Below are 10,813 nucleotides of genomic sequence, written 5' to 3'. Positions count from 1 at the left end.
TCAGCACTCTGGGACGCTGAGGTAGGAAGATCAAAAGTTTAAGGCCCATCTGGGCAATTTAGCAACTTGGTGAGACCCTGTCTCAAAATAAAAAGAGCTGGGGATGTAGCTCAGTGCAAAGGGCCTGAATTCAGTCCCCAGTACTACAAAAGACAAACAAAAAGCAAGCCTAAGCTACTTGGTAGATTGTTTGGGTAGAATAAAATTTAGTCAATATTATTAGACAGTTTTTTTATAAAGCTTTGATGTTATAAAATCTTGCTAGTATAATCCTTGAACATATTTTTCTTGCAAATGTAAAATTAATTCCTTATGATAAATTCCTAGAAATTGTCTTGAAAATTAAGTTTACTAAGTGGTTATTATGTGCCCTGGATTATGGACAGGAACCATAAATTTATATATAATGATACAGTGATCTAGGAACTATTATTATCTCTTTTTAAAGAGAAAGCTAAAGCACAAGAAATGAAGTCACTTGATTGAAGTAACAAAGCTGGAAAGTGGCAGAGCTGTGATTTGAGTACATGTTTATTGGCTATGTCTGCTGCAGAACCTGGTTTTTACTGGAATGATTCAGTTTAAAGGATGAGACAGATGGATTTGAGAAGAATTTTAAGAATAAGAAAGCCTTACATCATCAGTGGAGTAGAGCCTGACCATTTGATACTTTCCATGGGAGATGGGACCATTCAAATGCAAAGAGTTTTTACTAATGTGTTTGTTAGAAAGACTTTCTTGACAGGATGATTAACATTCTAACAGGATACACATTGTTCATTTCTGAGCTCTTTTTAAGAGAAGCAATTTTAGAAGATAATTTAAATTTAGATTTAATCTGGCTACAAATGATAATGTTTTCATGTCCTTTTTAGTTTAGAGTCCAAGTTATCTGGCACAATAATGGAACAGCATTGACAACCTTACCACAGGCCACTCACTCTTCTGTGCTGCATCTTAGTGTCTGCTTTTCTTAGACAGAGTGGTTTCCTTTGTCCTCTCCCTCATAGGGATGTTAAGATCTACAGTCCTATGAGCTCTGTGAAGGAAGAGAGAGGGAGGGAAGGGGACAGAGAGATAGAGACAGAGGGAATATGTGTGTTAATGTGAGATACGGCACCTTTTCATACAAGGTCTAAAAGAAATATATGAATATTTAAATTTTAAAAATTTATTAGTCAAGGGCCAGGGATTTAGCTCAGTGGCACCATGCCTGCCTCGCAAGCACAAGGTCCTGAGTTTGATCCCTGGTACCCCAAAACAATTTTTATTAGTCAAGGACATGTTGCCATTAATCTCCCTCAACAAACACTGCCTCACATTTATCCCATTATTCTTGCCATTTTCTGAAGCAGTTTTGGAAGTGTTCTTTAAGTCTTCACATAATCCTAAATTTTTACGATTTAAAATATTTAACTAGGGCCAGAGATTTAGCTCAGTGGTTCCGCTACCTGCCTCGCAAGCGCAAGGTCCCAAGTTCAATCCTTGGTACAAAAAAAAAAAATTTAACTAGTTGAGAAATATATAATGCAATTTTAGATATAATTAAATGTATAAGTGGGAAAAAAGGCAGTAAGCAAAAGAAAGAGGAGTCTTGTCTGGCTTCTGCATTAAAGATACCTAATTTCAGTGTTTTAAAGTACTATAAATTAATATAGCTGAAAAAGGTAAAAATAAATAAAATTAGATAAAGAAAAATACAATATAGAAAATGTTAGCAAATAATGTTACTAATTGTGTTAGCTTTCCATGACTATAATAAAATACCTGAGATAAACTGACTTAAAAAGAGAAAAGGTTTACTTTGCTCATATTTTAGAGTTTTCAGTCCATGACTGGTTGGCTCTGCTGCTTTGGCTTCAGTGAGACCACATGGCTGAGTACACCCACATCATGGCAGCCAGAAATGGTGGGGAGACTAATATCCTACAAACCACTTTGAGAGTGTAACTTTAACAACCTCCCACTAGGCCCCACCACTTCACATTTCCACTACCTCCCAATAGTAGCTCAGCTGAGGACATTGGCCTCTGGGAGGCATTCCAGACCCAAGCTATAGCACTAATTATATGTATTTAAGATAGTGCTAGTACTTATTTCTAACTTTTGCTTAATTAATTATTGTAATTATGAACCAATAGGTTGAAAACAGTGGCTGTTTGCTAGATGCTGATTGTTTAAAAATGTGTTGCTCTATGCCAGGTATGGTGGTAATCCTAGCTACTTGGGAGGCTGAGGCAGGAGGATGACAAATTTGAGGACAGTCAGGGCAATTTAGCAACTCACTGAGACCCCCGTCTCAAAATATCACTAAAAAGTGCTGGGAATGTAGCTCAATGTTTACTGGTTTCAATCCTTGGTACCACAAGGGGGAAAAAAAAGAAAGAAAAAAGAATTGTTCTATCTCCCCCCTCCCAATATTGGGGATTGAACCCAAAGCCTTTGCACTAAGCTATAATGCCAGCTGTTTTAAAATTTTCTTTCATTCCTTTTTTTTTTTTTTTTAGACAGGGTCTCACCAAGTCACTAAGTTGTCCAGGCTGGGCTAAAACTTGGGATCCTTCTGTCTCAGCCTTCTGAAGTGCTAGGATTACAAGCATCTGCCACCTTGCCTGGCTATCCAAACCTGAATTCTTATAGATTGCTTACAGAAATGTAAAACCACTTCAGAAAACTTTGGTCATATTCATTAAAGCTCATCATATACACTGCTTATCTTCCAATAATTCTACTCCTAATAGAAAATATTTATATCAAAAAAATTGGAAATAGAGAAAAAGCACAAAGAATAAAAATAAACCATCATCCTAGTATCAAGATAATAATTTCTAGTATTTCCAAAGACAGTCTTACTTTTCCTGGTGTGGAAAAAAAAAGTTACTTAACTCATTGTTTTGTAATGGGTTTATTTTATTTTATATAATAATATATTGGGAACATATTTCCATGTAAGATATTTTTCAACAATTTTTTTTGCTTTTTAAAATTTTATTATATTAGTACATGTTTGCAGTACATGCAGTTTACAATCATCTTGGAGAATGGTTACATGTACATACTATAGCTTGGTTTTTTTTTTTGGTACCGGGGATTGAACTCAGGTCCTTGTGCCTGCGCAGCAGGTGGCAAAACCACTGAGCTAAATCCCCGGCCCAGCTTGTTTGTTTTTTAACCCCACCCATTCCTCCAGTTCATCTATCCCAATTTTCATTATTGTTGACATTATTAATATTAGCTCATCTTATGGCATATAATGTTTACATTAATTGAGGTTATTAGGTTTTTTTTTTTCTTAAATTCTTTTTTGGTACATTGTAGGTATACAACACAATTACATTGCTCATTGGGAATTGTACCTTTACATAATGCATCTTGGTTCTTATTTTTTCCCCATTCCTAGCCCTCCCTTCACCCCCTCCACCCTTCCCTATTTACAAAGACTTTATTTCCATTTCTCATCATTTTTCCTTTCCCTTCTTTCCTTTCTCCTACCCCTCCCACTACCCCTACCCTTTTGGACCTTTTCTTCTTATTTTGCATTATCGATTATTCATTCTAATCATTGGTACATTTTAGGTATACAATATAATGACATTCATCATTGGAAATTTGCACCTTTACATAATCTCTCTTGGTTCTTATTTTTCACCTTTGCCCAGCCCTCCCTTCAATCCCTCCATTCCTATTTACAAAGATTTTGTTTCTATTTTTCCATTTTCTCATATTAATTCCATTCCTTTCTTTCCTTTCCCCTACTCCTCCCACTTCCTTCCCCTTTGCCCCTTTTCTTCCTATTTCACATTACCTATTACGGTTCTTGTATATGGCAAATCTCTATTCTAATTTCCCCTTTCCCTTCTCCTCATACCTCATCCTGTTCCCTTGGTTCACTTCCCTGTTGCAAGAGATTTATTCCCTTTTCCCTTCTATTTATTCTTTGTTATTCTTTTTGTTTGCCTCACTCAAATGAGGCAGGCAGCGGAACCACTGAGCTAAATCCCCGGCCCTACCTCACTCCAATGACAGATACTATATGGTATTTAAGCTCATGTGTCTGGTTTATTTCACTCACTATTATACTTTACAGGTGAATCCATTTTCCTACAGATGTCTCAAATTCGTCATTCTTTATAGCTGTGTAGTATTCCATTATATATAGATAATACATTTTCTTTATCCACTCATCTGTTGATAAGTATACAGATTGCTTCCAGGATTTAGCTGTTATGAATTATGCTGCTATAAACACTGGTATGCAAGTATTGCTATAGTATGATATTTTAAGCAATTTGGGGAACATACCTAGGTGAGGGATAGCTGGGTCACATGGAATTTTGGATTTCAGTTCTTTGAGAAATCTCTATACTGATTCTATAATGGTTGTACTAGTTTACATTCCCACCAAAAATGAAGGAGGGTTCCCTTTTCACCACAGGCAAGCCAGGGTTTGTTGTTTGAGCTCTTTTTTTTTTGGTACCGGGGATCGAACTCAGGACCTTGTGCTTACAAGGCAGGCAGCGGAACCACTGAGCTAAATCCCCAGTCCTTGATTTCTTAATACTGCCATTCTTTCCGGAGTAAGATGGAATCTTAGGGTTGTTTTAATTTGCATTTCTCTAGTGGCCAAAGACATTGAACATTTTTTCATATATTTGTTAACAATTTGTGTATTTCTTCCTCTGTGAACTGTCTGTTCATTTCTCTTGCCTATTTCTTGATGGAGTTTTTAAAAAAAATCCTTTCATTGGTACATTTTAGGTATACAATACATTTACATTTATCATTGGGTGCTTATACCTGTACATGATGTATCTGGGTTCTTATTTTCTCCCCATTACCTGTGTGCCCTTCCCTATTTACATAGGTTTTGTTTCCATTTTTTTTCCTTTCTCATAATATTTCCTTTCCCTTCTTTCCTTTCCCCTTCCCCTCCCACCACCCCTACACCTTTGGACCTTTTCCTATTTCAAATTATCAATTATTCATTTTAATTATTTTAACCCTTATTTACACTTTCAGTTTCTCACACTAGAAAAACTATTCGGTATTTACACGTGTGTCCTATTTATTTCACTTAAGAGTATGGCCTCAATATGCATCCATTTAGCTATAAATGTCTCTAGTTTCTCGTTCTTTATGTCTGAGTAGTTCTCCATTTTAAAAACCACATCTTCTTTATCCAGTTTCCAGTTGATGGGCATTTGGGCTGTTTCCAAGCTTTAGCTATTACAAACTGTGCCGCTATAAACATGGGTACACATATATCACTGTGGTAGGATTCTTTTAATTCTTTTGGGAAGATACCCAGTAGAGGAATAGCTGGGTCAAATGGGACCTCTAGCCCTAGTTCTTTGAGGTATCTCCATACTGATTTCCACAGTGGTTGCACCAGCCTGGACGCACTCCCACCAACAATGGAGAAGGCCTGCCCCCCAGCATTTGTTATTGGTTGATTTCTTGATAGCAGCCATTCTTTCTGGGGTGAGGTGGAATCTGTGTTGTTTTCATCTGCATCTCTCAAATGACCAGTAATGCTGAATATTTTTTCATATATTTATTTGCTGCTTTTACTTCTTTGTCTTGACTGAGTTTTAAACTTTAGGTGATTTAATTTTTTTGAGTTATTAGTCTTTTGCCTAAGGTGTAGCTGGCAAAAATTTTTTCCCGTTCTTTATGTTGTCTCTTCATTCTACTGATTGTTTCTTTCGCTGTGCAGCTTTTTAGTCTGATATAATCCTATTTATTGATTCTTGTGGTTATTTCTTAGGCAACTGAGGTTCTGTTTAAAAAATCTTTCCCATATTTGTGTCTACAAGTGTTTTACCTATTTTACCTGCTAGTAGGTTTAATGTTTAGATCTTTAATCCATTTTTGTTTTAATTTAGCATATGGTGAGAGATAAGAGTCCAGTTTCAATCTTCTGCAAGCAGATAACCAGTTTTCCCAACAGCATCACTTGTTGAATAGGCCATCTTTCCTCCAACATATGTTTTTGGCTCCTTTGTCAAAGATCAAATAGCTGAATGTGTCTGGGGAAGTTTCTGTATCCTTTATTTTGTCCCATTGATCCACACATCTGCTTTTTCCCCAGCACTATGCCATTTTCATCACTATTGCTTTAAAGTGTAGCTTGAAGTCAGGTACTGTATTGCTATACCTCCTCCTTTGCTCTTGTTGCTTTTTCAATATTATTTTTAACATTTCCTAGAATATCATATCACGACTGTATCATAAAATACAATGCTTTTCATAATTGTTTTCTTGGATACTTAGGATATGTGCAATTTTTCACTACATTTAAATGACCCTGTAATGGAAATTCTCATGCAAATTTTTTTTTTTTTTGGTACCTGGGATTGAACTCGGGTCCTTGCACTTGCGCAGCAGGCGGCGAAATCACTGAGCTAAATCCCTGCTCTCTCATGTAAATTTTTAGAAAATATTTGAATATTAGAATAAATTCCCATCAGAGGTTCCAACAGTATGCATCGGTGGTAGGGTGCTTGCCTGGCATGTACAAGGCCCTGGGAAAAAATATGCATTTTAGGGTCTCAGATACAGACTGCTAAAAATTATTATAATTTACATATCCTTCAGCTTTTTATAATATTGTCCAACATCCAAAAATACACATCATTATTTTAATCTTTGCCAAATATATAAACAAAAAATAATTGCCTTCTATTCTAGTTTTAATTTATGTGGGTGGACTTTTGAAATCCATATATTGGCCTTTTTTATTGTTGAATTCTCTGTTCATCTTCTTTGACCATTTTCCTACTTTTTTTTTAGGTGCTGGGGATTGAACCTAGCATCTTGTGCATACTAGGATAGTGCTCTATCACTGAGCTACACCCCCAGCCCAACTTTTTCTATTTTTATATCTTACTTATTTGAAAGAATTCTTTACAAGAATAGCAAGAAAGCAAAACCCTTTGCATATGTTGTAGATATTTTTTGTGATATATAACATACTTCTTATATTTCACTGTTTTCCATACTAGCTAATTCTGATGTGATAGGTGTCCTCTCAAGGATGCAGATCTTAGAAGAAAGTGTCTTTGCAGATAGATGTCTTTAGGAACCTTTGTTGGACATTTCTTACATTTTTATTTCATGTCCTTTTATTTCTGTCCTCATTTCCTTCTCTTCTAGTAAGACATATTTCCTCTAAAATGATAATTGTTTCATTGCCACTGGGCATAATGGATATGTATGAGATTCATATTTGTATTGGAGAACTAACATTCTTAAATATTAAGTGCCTACCACGTACTCTATCAGGTACTGTTCTAGACATTTCACTGGGTTAATTCATGTTATCTTTGTATAATATAGTAGGTATCATTTTCTTCATCTTATGAGGTGAGGAAATTGAGAGTCATTCAAGTTATATGTCAAGGGGTTGGGGATGTAGCTTAGTAGTAGAATGTGTACTTAACATGAGCAAGGCCTTGGGTTTGATCCCTGGTCCCTAAAAAGAAGAAAAAAAAGCATTTTTTCTTTTCTGCCTTAACTTTACCAACTTGTATCTTTTGAAGTCATCTCCTTCTTTGCTATGGCAATTCCACTCTCAACAGGTGTTTAAGTTGAAAGCCTCAGGGTTCTCCTTGTCTTTCATACCCCAAATCTAATCTGTGAGGAAACTGCATAAAATCATCATCTTCATCTCTGTCTCCTGGGCCTAAGGCACCATATCTTGCTTATGGACTATTTTGGTAGTTTCCTAACTGGTCTCTGCACCCAGCTGTTGCACTGTACTGCTTATTCTCAATCCAACAGTAAAATGGATGGTGCCAGTCCCATTTTCATTACTGTACCAAAACATCAGATAATCAATTTATAATGGGGAAAGTTCTGTTTTGGCTCAGTTTTGGAGGTTCCAGTACATGGCCAATGGGCTGCTTGTGCATGGGCCTAGAGGGAGACATTATATCATGGTGGGAGATTGCAGTAGAGGAAACTTTCACCTCATAGCTGGGCAGAGAGGAAGAAAGGGGGGATCTGTCTGGGGTCCCAATAGCTCCTGCAAGGGCATACCCCCATAACTGATTGTCAGACTTCCAACTAGGCCCTACCCTTAAAGGTTCCACCACCTCAATAATACCATGGTTCTGGTGGGGAACAATCCTTTAACACATGGGTGTTGGGCGATACCCAAACCATAGCATGACATCCAGGGTCAGAGATGTCACTTTCATACACAAAACCCTCAATGGCTCCCAACTCAGCAGAGCAAAAGCCTCACCTCATCTGCAGCACTCCCACCTCTTACATCTGACTTCATCTTCTCCATTTTTCCACCTACCCTTCTGGTTGTTCCTAGCACATTAGGCATATTTCTGTCTCGGGGACTCTTGCATTTGGTGTGCTTTCTACCTGGAAAGTTTTCTGCCCAGATATCTTGTTCCATGAGCACCCCTCATACTGCTTCTGTACCTCTGTCTGCTTAATTTTTCTCCATAGCACTTATCTCTTTTGGGGTTGCTAGAGATCAAACTCAGGGCCTCATGCATGCTACAAGTGTTCTATAACTGAGGTGCATTCCAAGCCCCACAACATTTCTAATCATTTGGTACAGGTTCACACCTTTTCCTTATTTATCAACTATCCATCTATCTGGAATAAAAGCTCCATGAAGGCTAGGATTTTTGTGTGTTCTATGAGGTCTTCCTAAGCCTTAAAAGAGTGCTTACTGTGCCAAAACACCCCACTGATACATGTTGAATAAATTTGATTACCCTACATTCCAAATGCTAGAGCAGGCCAACGTGACACGCTGCACAGAAACTCTCTCTTGATTCCTGCTCTAGCTCTACCGCCTCCGTCCTTCCCCACTTTATACCTAGGAGTCCCTTCTCCACCATACTTAGCATGAGTAAACGCTGGTGAATCTTGAGAAATGCAGCATGTTCATCCTGCGTCCCTGGTGCCACCTACAAGCGCCGCCGCCGTGGTGGTAGACAGCTGTCTAAGAAAGCGTGAAATTTGCATATTACTATGATTGCAAGAGAGAACCGAAACCAGGCTCAGCTCATTTTGGTTCTCTCCGGATGCCATTCATCCAGAAAGAGGGCAGATAGCTCTTCCTCCAAAGGAGACTGGTGAGGCGCCAGGAGGATGCAGTTGCGGTCGGAGACCTCCACTACACATCCCCCTTTGCACCCTGTGGTGCGGCCGCTCACCTCCAGTTTCGGCCGCACCAACCGCATGGCCATGAAAATGTCGAGAGCGCCTCTACCCGAGTTTCGGATTCCTCCCGAGGGATTTAGAACCTGACTTCGGCCGGGCACGTCGGGGGCGTGGCGGACAGAGGGCCTGGGAGGCGACGCGCGCAGCTGCCCTCCCGCTCTGCACAAGTGCCTCAGACTCAGACCAGCCGGGAGACGCCGAGGTTGCGCTTAAAAAGCAAAACAGCAACCTCCCGTCCTGAGACCACATTTCCCCCTGCCCACTTCAGGGGTCATTTATTTCTTTATTACTTATTCATTTTGGCGCTGTGTGTGAAGAGGTGAAGCTCCGGCGAAGGGCGAACCTCCAAGGGCGAGGCGTCAGGCGTCAAGCGCCAGTTCAAGTTTCGGTGGAAACTTTCTCTCAGAAGCTCCGCCCCCTTCACCTTGGAAACCCGAACGCGCCGCAGCGCGCTCCACCCGAGTCCTCCACGCACCTGGTGGCCGCGCGACGCCAGGCGGGGGGCGGGGCCGGCAGGTTGGGCTCCGCCTCTGGCTGCGGCCCCGCCCGCGCTCCCGAGGGCACGAGGGGGTGGGGCCGGGTGGGGGCGCGCCCCGGGACCCGAGAGCTCAGCCGCGGGCTGACGCACCGTCGGGGAGTTGTGCCCCGACCTTCCCTCGCCTTGTACTTTCTACGCGAGCCCCGCTGGACACCGACCCGGAACCAGCCTGGCCGGGAAGGCGGCCTGGGCGCGGGGAGTGTCGCGTGGGCCGAGCGAGGAGCCGACGCTGCCTTCCTAGTTGACAGTGCCCGGCGCGGGTGGCGGAGAGCGCGGCGCAAACTTTCCGCCTGGCCGCGGCCGCCGACAGGTACGTGGGGTGCCGACCCGACGTTCGCGCCGACAGCGTCTTATTTTAGGGTGTGTGCGGGGGGAAGGAGAGACGACCATTGGGGCGCAGTGTCCCAGAAGGGGTCTCTGAGCGGGGCTCTCCCAGCACTGGATGGTGCTGGGTGAAGGACCCTGGAGGACTGAGGCCGGCTTGTTTTGACGGAGGAAGATGTCACCAGGCTCTCCACCCGTCTCCTCGTCCCTGGGGCCAGAACACCTTGATCCTAAGGGAGGAACTGGCGAAGGCAAGGAGCTCTGGATCTCAGTTTTCCTCTCTCAGCCTCCTCGCGCTCATTTATAAGAGACAGGTGGTGCCAGTCAGGTTGGAGTACTTTCCTGGGGTAAGGACTTGTTGGGTGGCTCTTGCTCAATTTCATAAATTCGCTGAGACTGCATTCAGGTCATGGTTGTTATTGATTGTACGTGTGTGTGTTTTCCTTGCTCTCAACAATGCTCTCTTGTTAACCTATTTCGAGGGGGCAGATCTAGGTATTTTATTTCAAGCCTGGTTAGAGGAGGTGTTGGTGGTAGCCGCAGCCCTGTTTGCTTGGGACTTTGGGGATCACGTGAGCGGCTCTGGTGACTTATCCCTGGGCTCCTGGACCCATCTATTTATAACAGATCTAGCTAACGCCATTCAGCGGGTGCTGCAGCCCCAACCATCCTGGGACAGAGAAAACTGCCTACCCCCTGGAGGGAAGGAGGCAAAAACTGAGCAGGGACAGCCTCAAGAGGGGGAAGAACAATGCCTAT

At 41.3% G+C, this 10,813-nt stretch overlaps 1 protein-coding gene across 4 annotated transcripts in view; it reads left to right on the top strand.

The window, feature by feature from the left end:
- The first annotated feature begins 9,790 nt into the window (after positions 1-9,790).
- The window catches only part of Fhip1a (FHF complex subunit HOOK interacting protein 1A), a 260,320-nt gene continuing 259,297 nt past the window's right edge, over positions 9,791-10,813 (top strand). For all 4 annotated transcript variants that reach the window (XM_087205791.1, XM_021247881.2, XM_021247880.2 and 1 more), the window contains exon 1: positions 9,791-10,040. The gene's annotated coding sequence lies outside the window, so the exon portion shown is untranslated. The remainder of the gene's footprint in view (positions 10,041-10,813) is intronic.

Source organism: Heterocephalus glaber, unplaced genomic scaffold (genome assembly GCF_053883595.1).
Source record: "Heterocephalus glaber isolate CG9 unplaced genomic scaffold, H.glaber_assembly_v1.0 deba00000613, whole genome shotgun sequence".
Classification (NCBI taxonomy): Eukaryota; Metazoa; Chordata; class Mammalia; order Rodentia; family Bathyergidae; genus Heterocephalus; species Heterocephalus glaber.
This window is presented reverse-complemented; position numbering and strand designations above follow the sequence as displayed.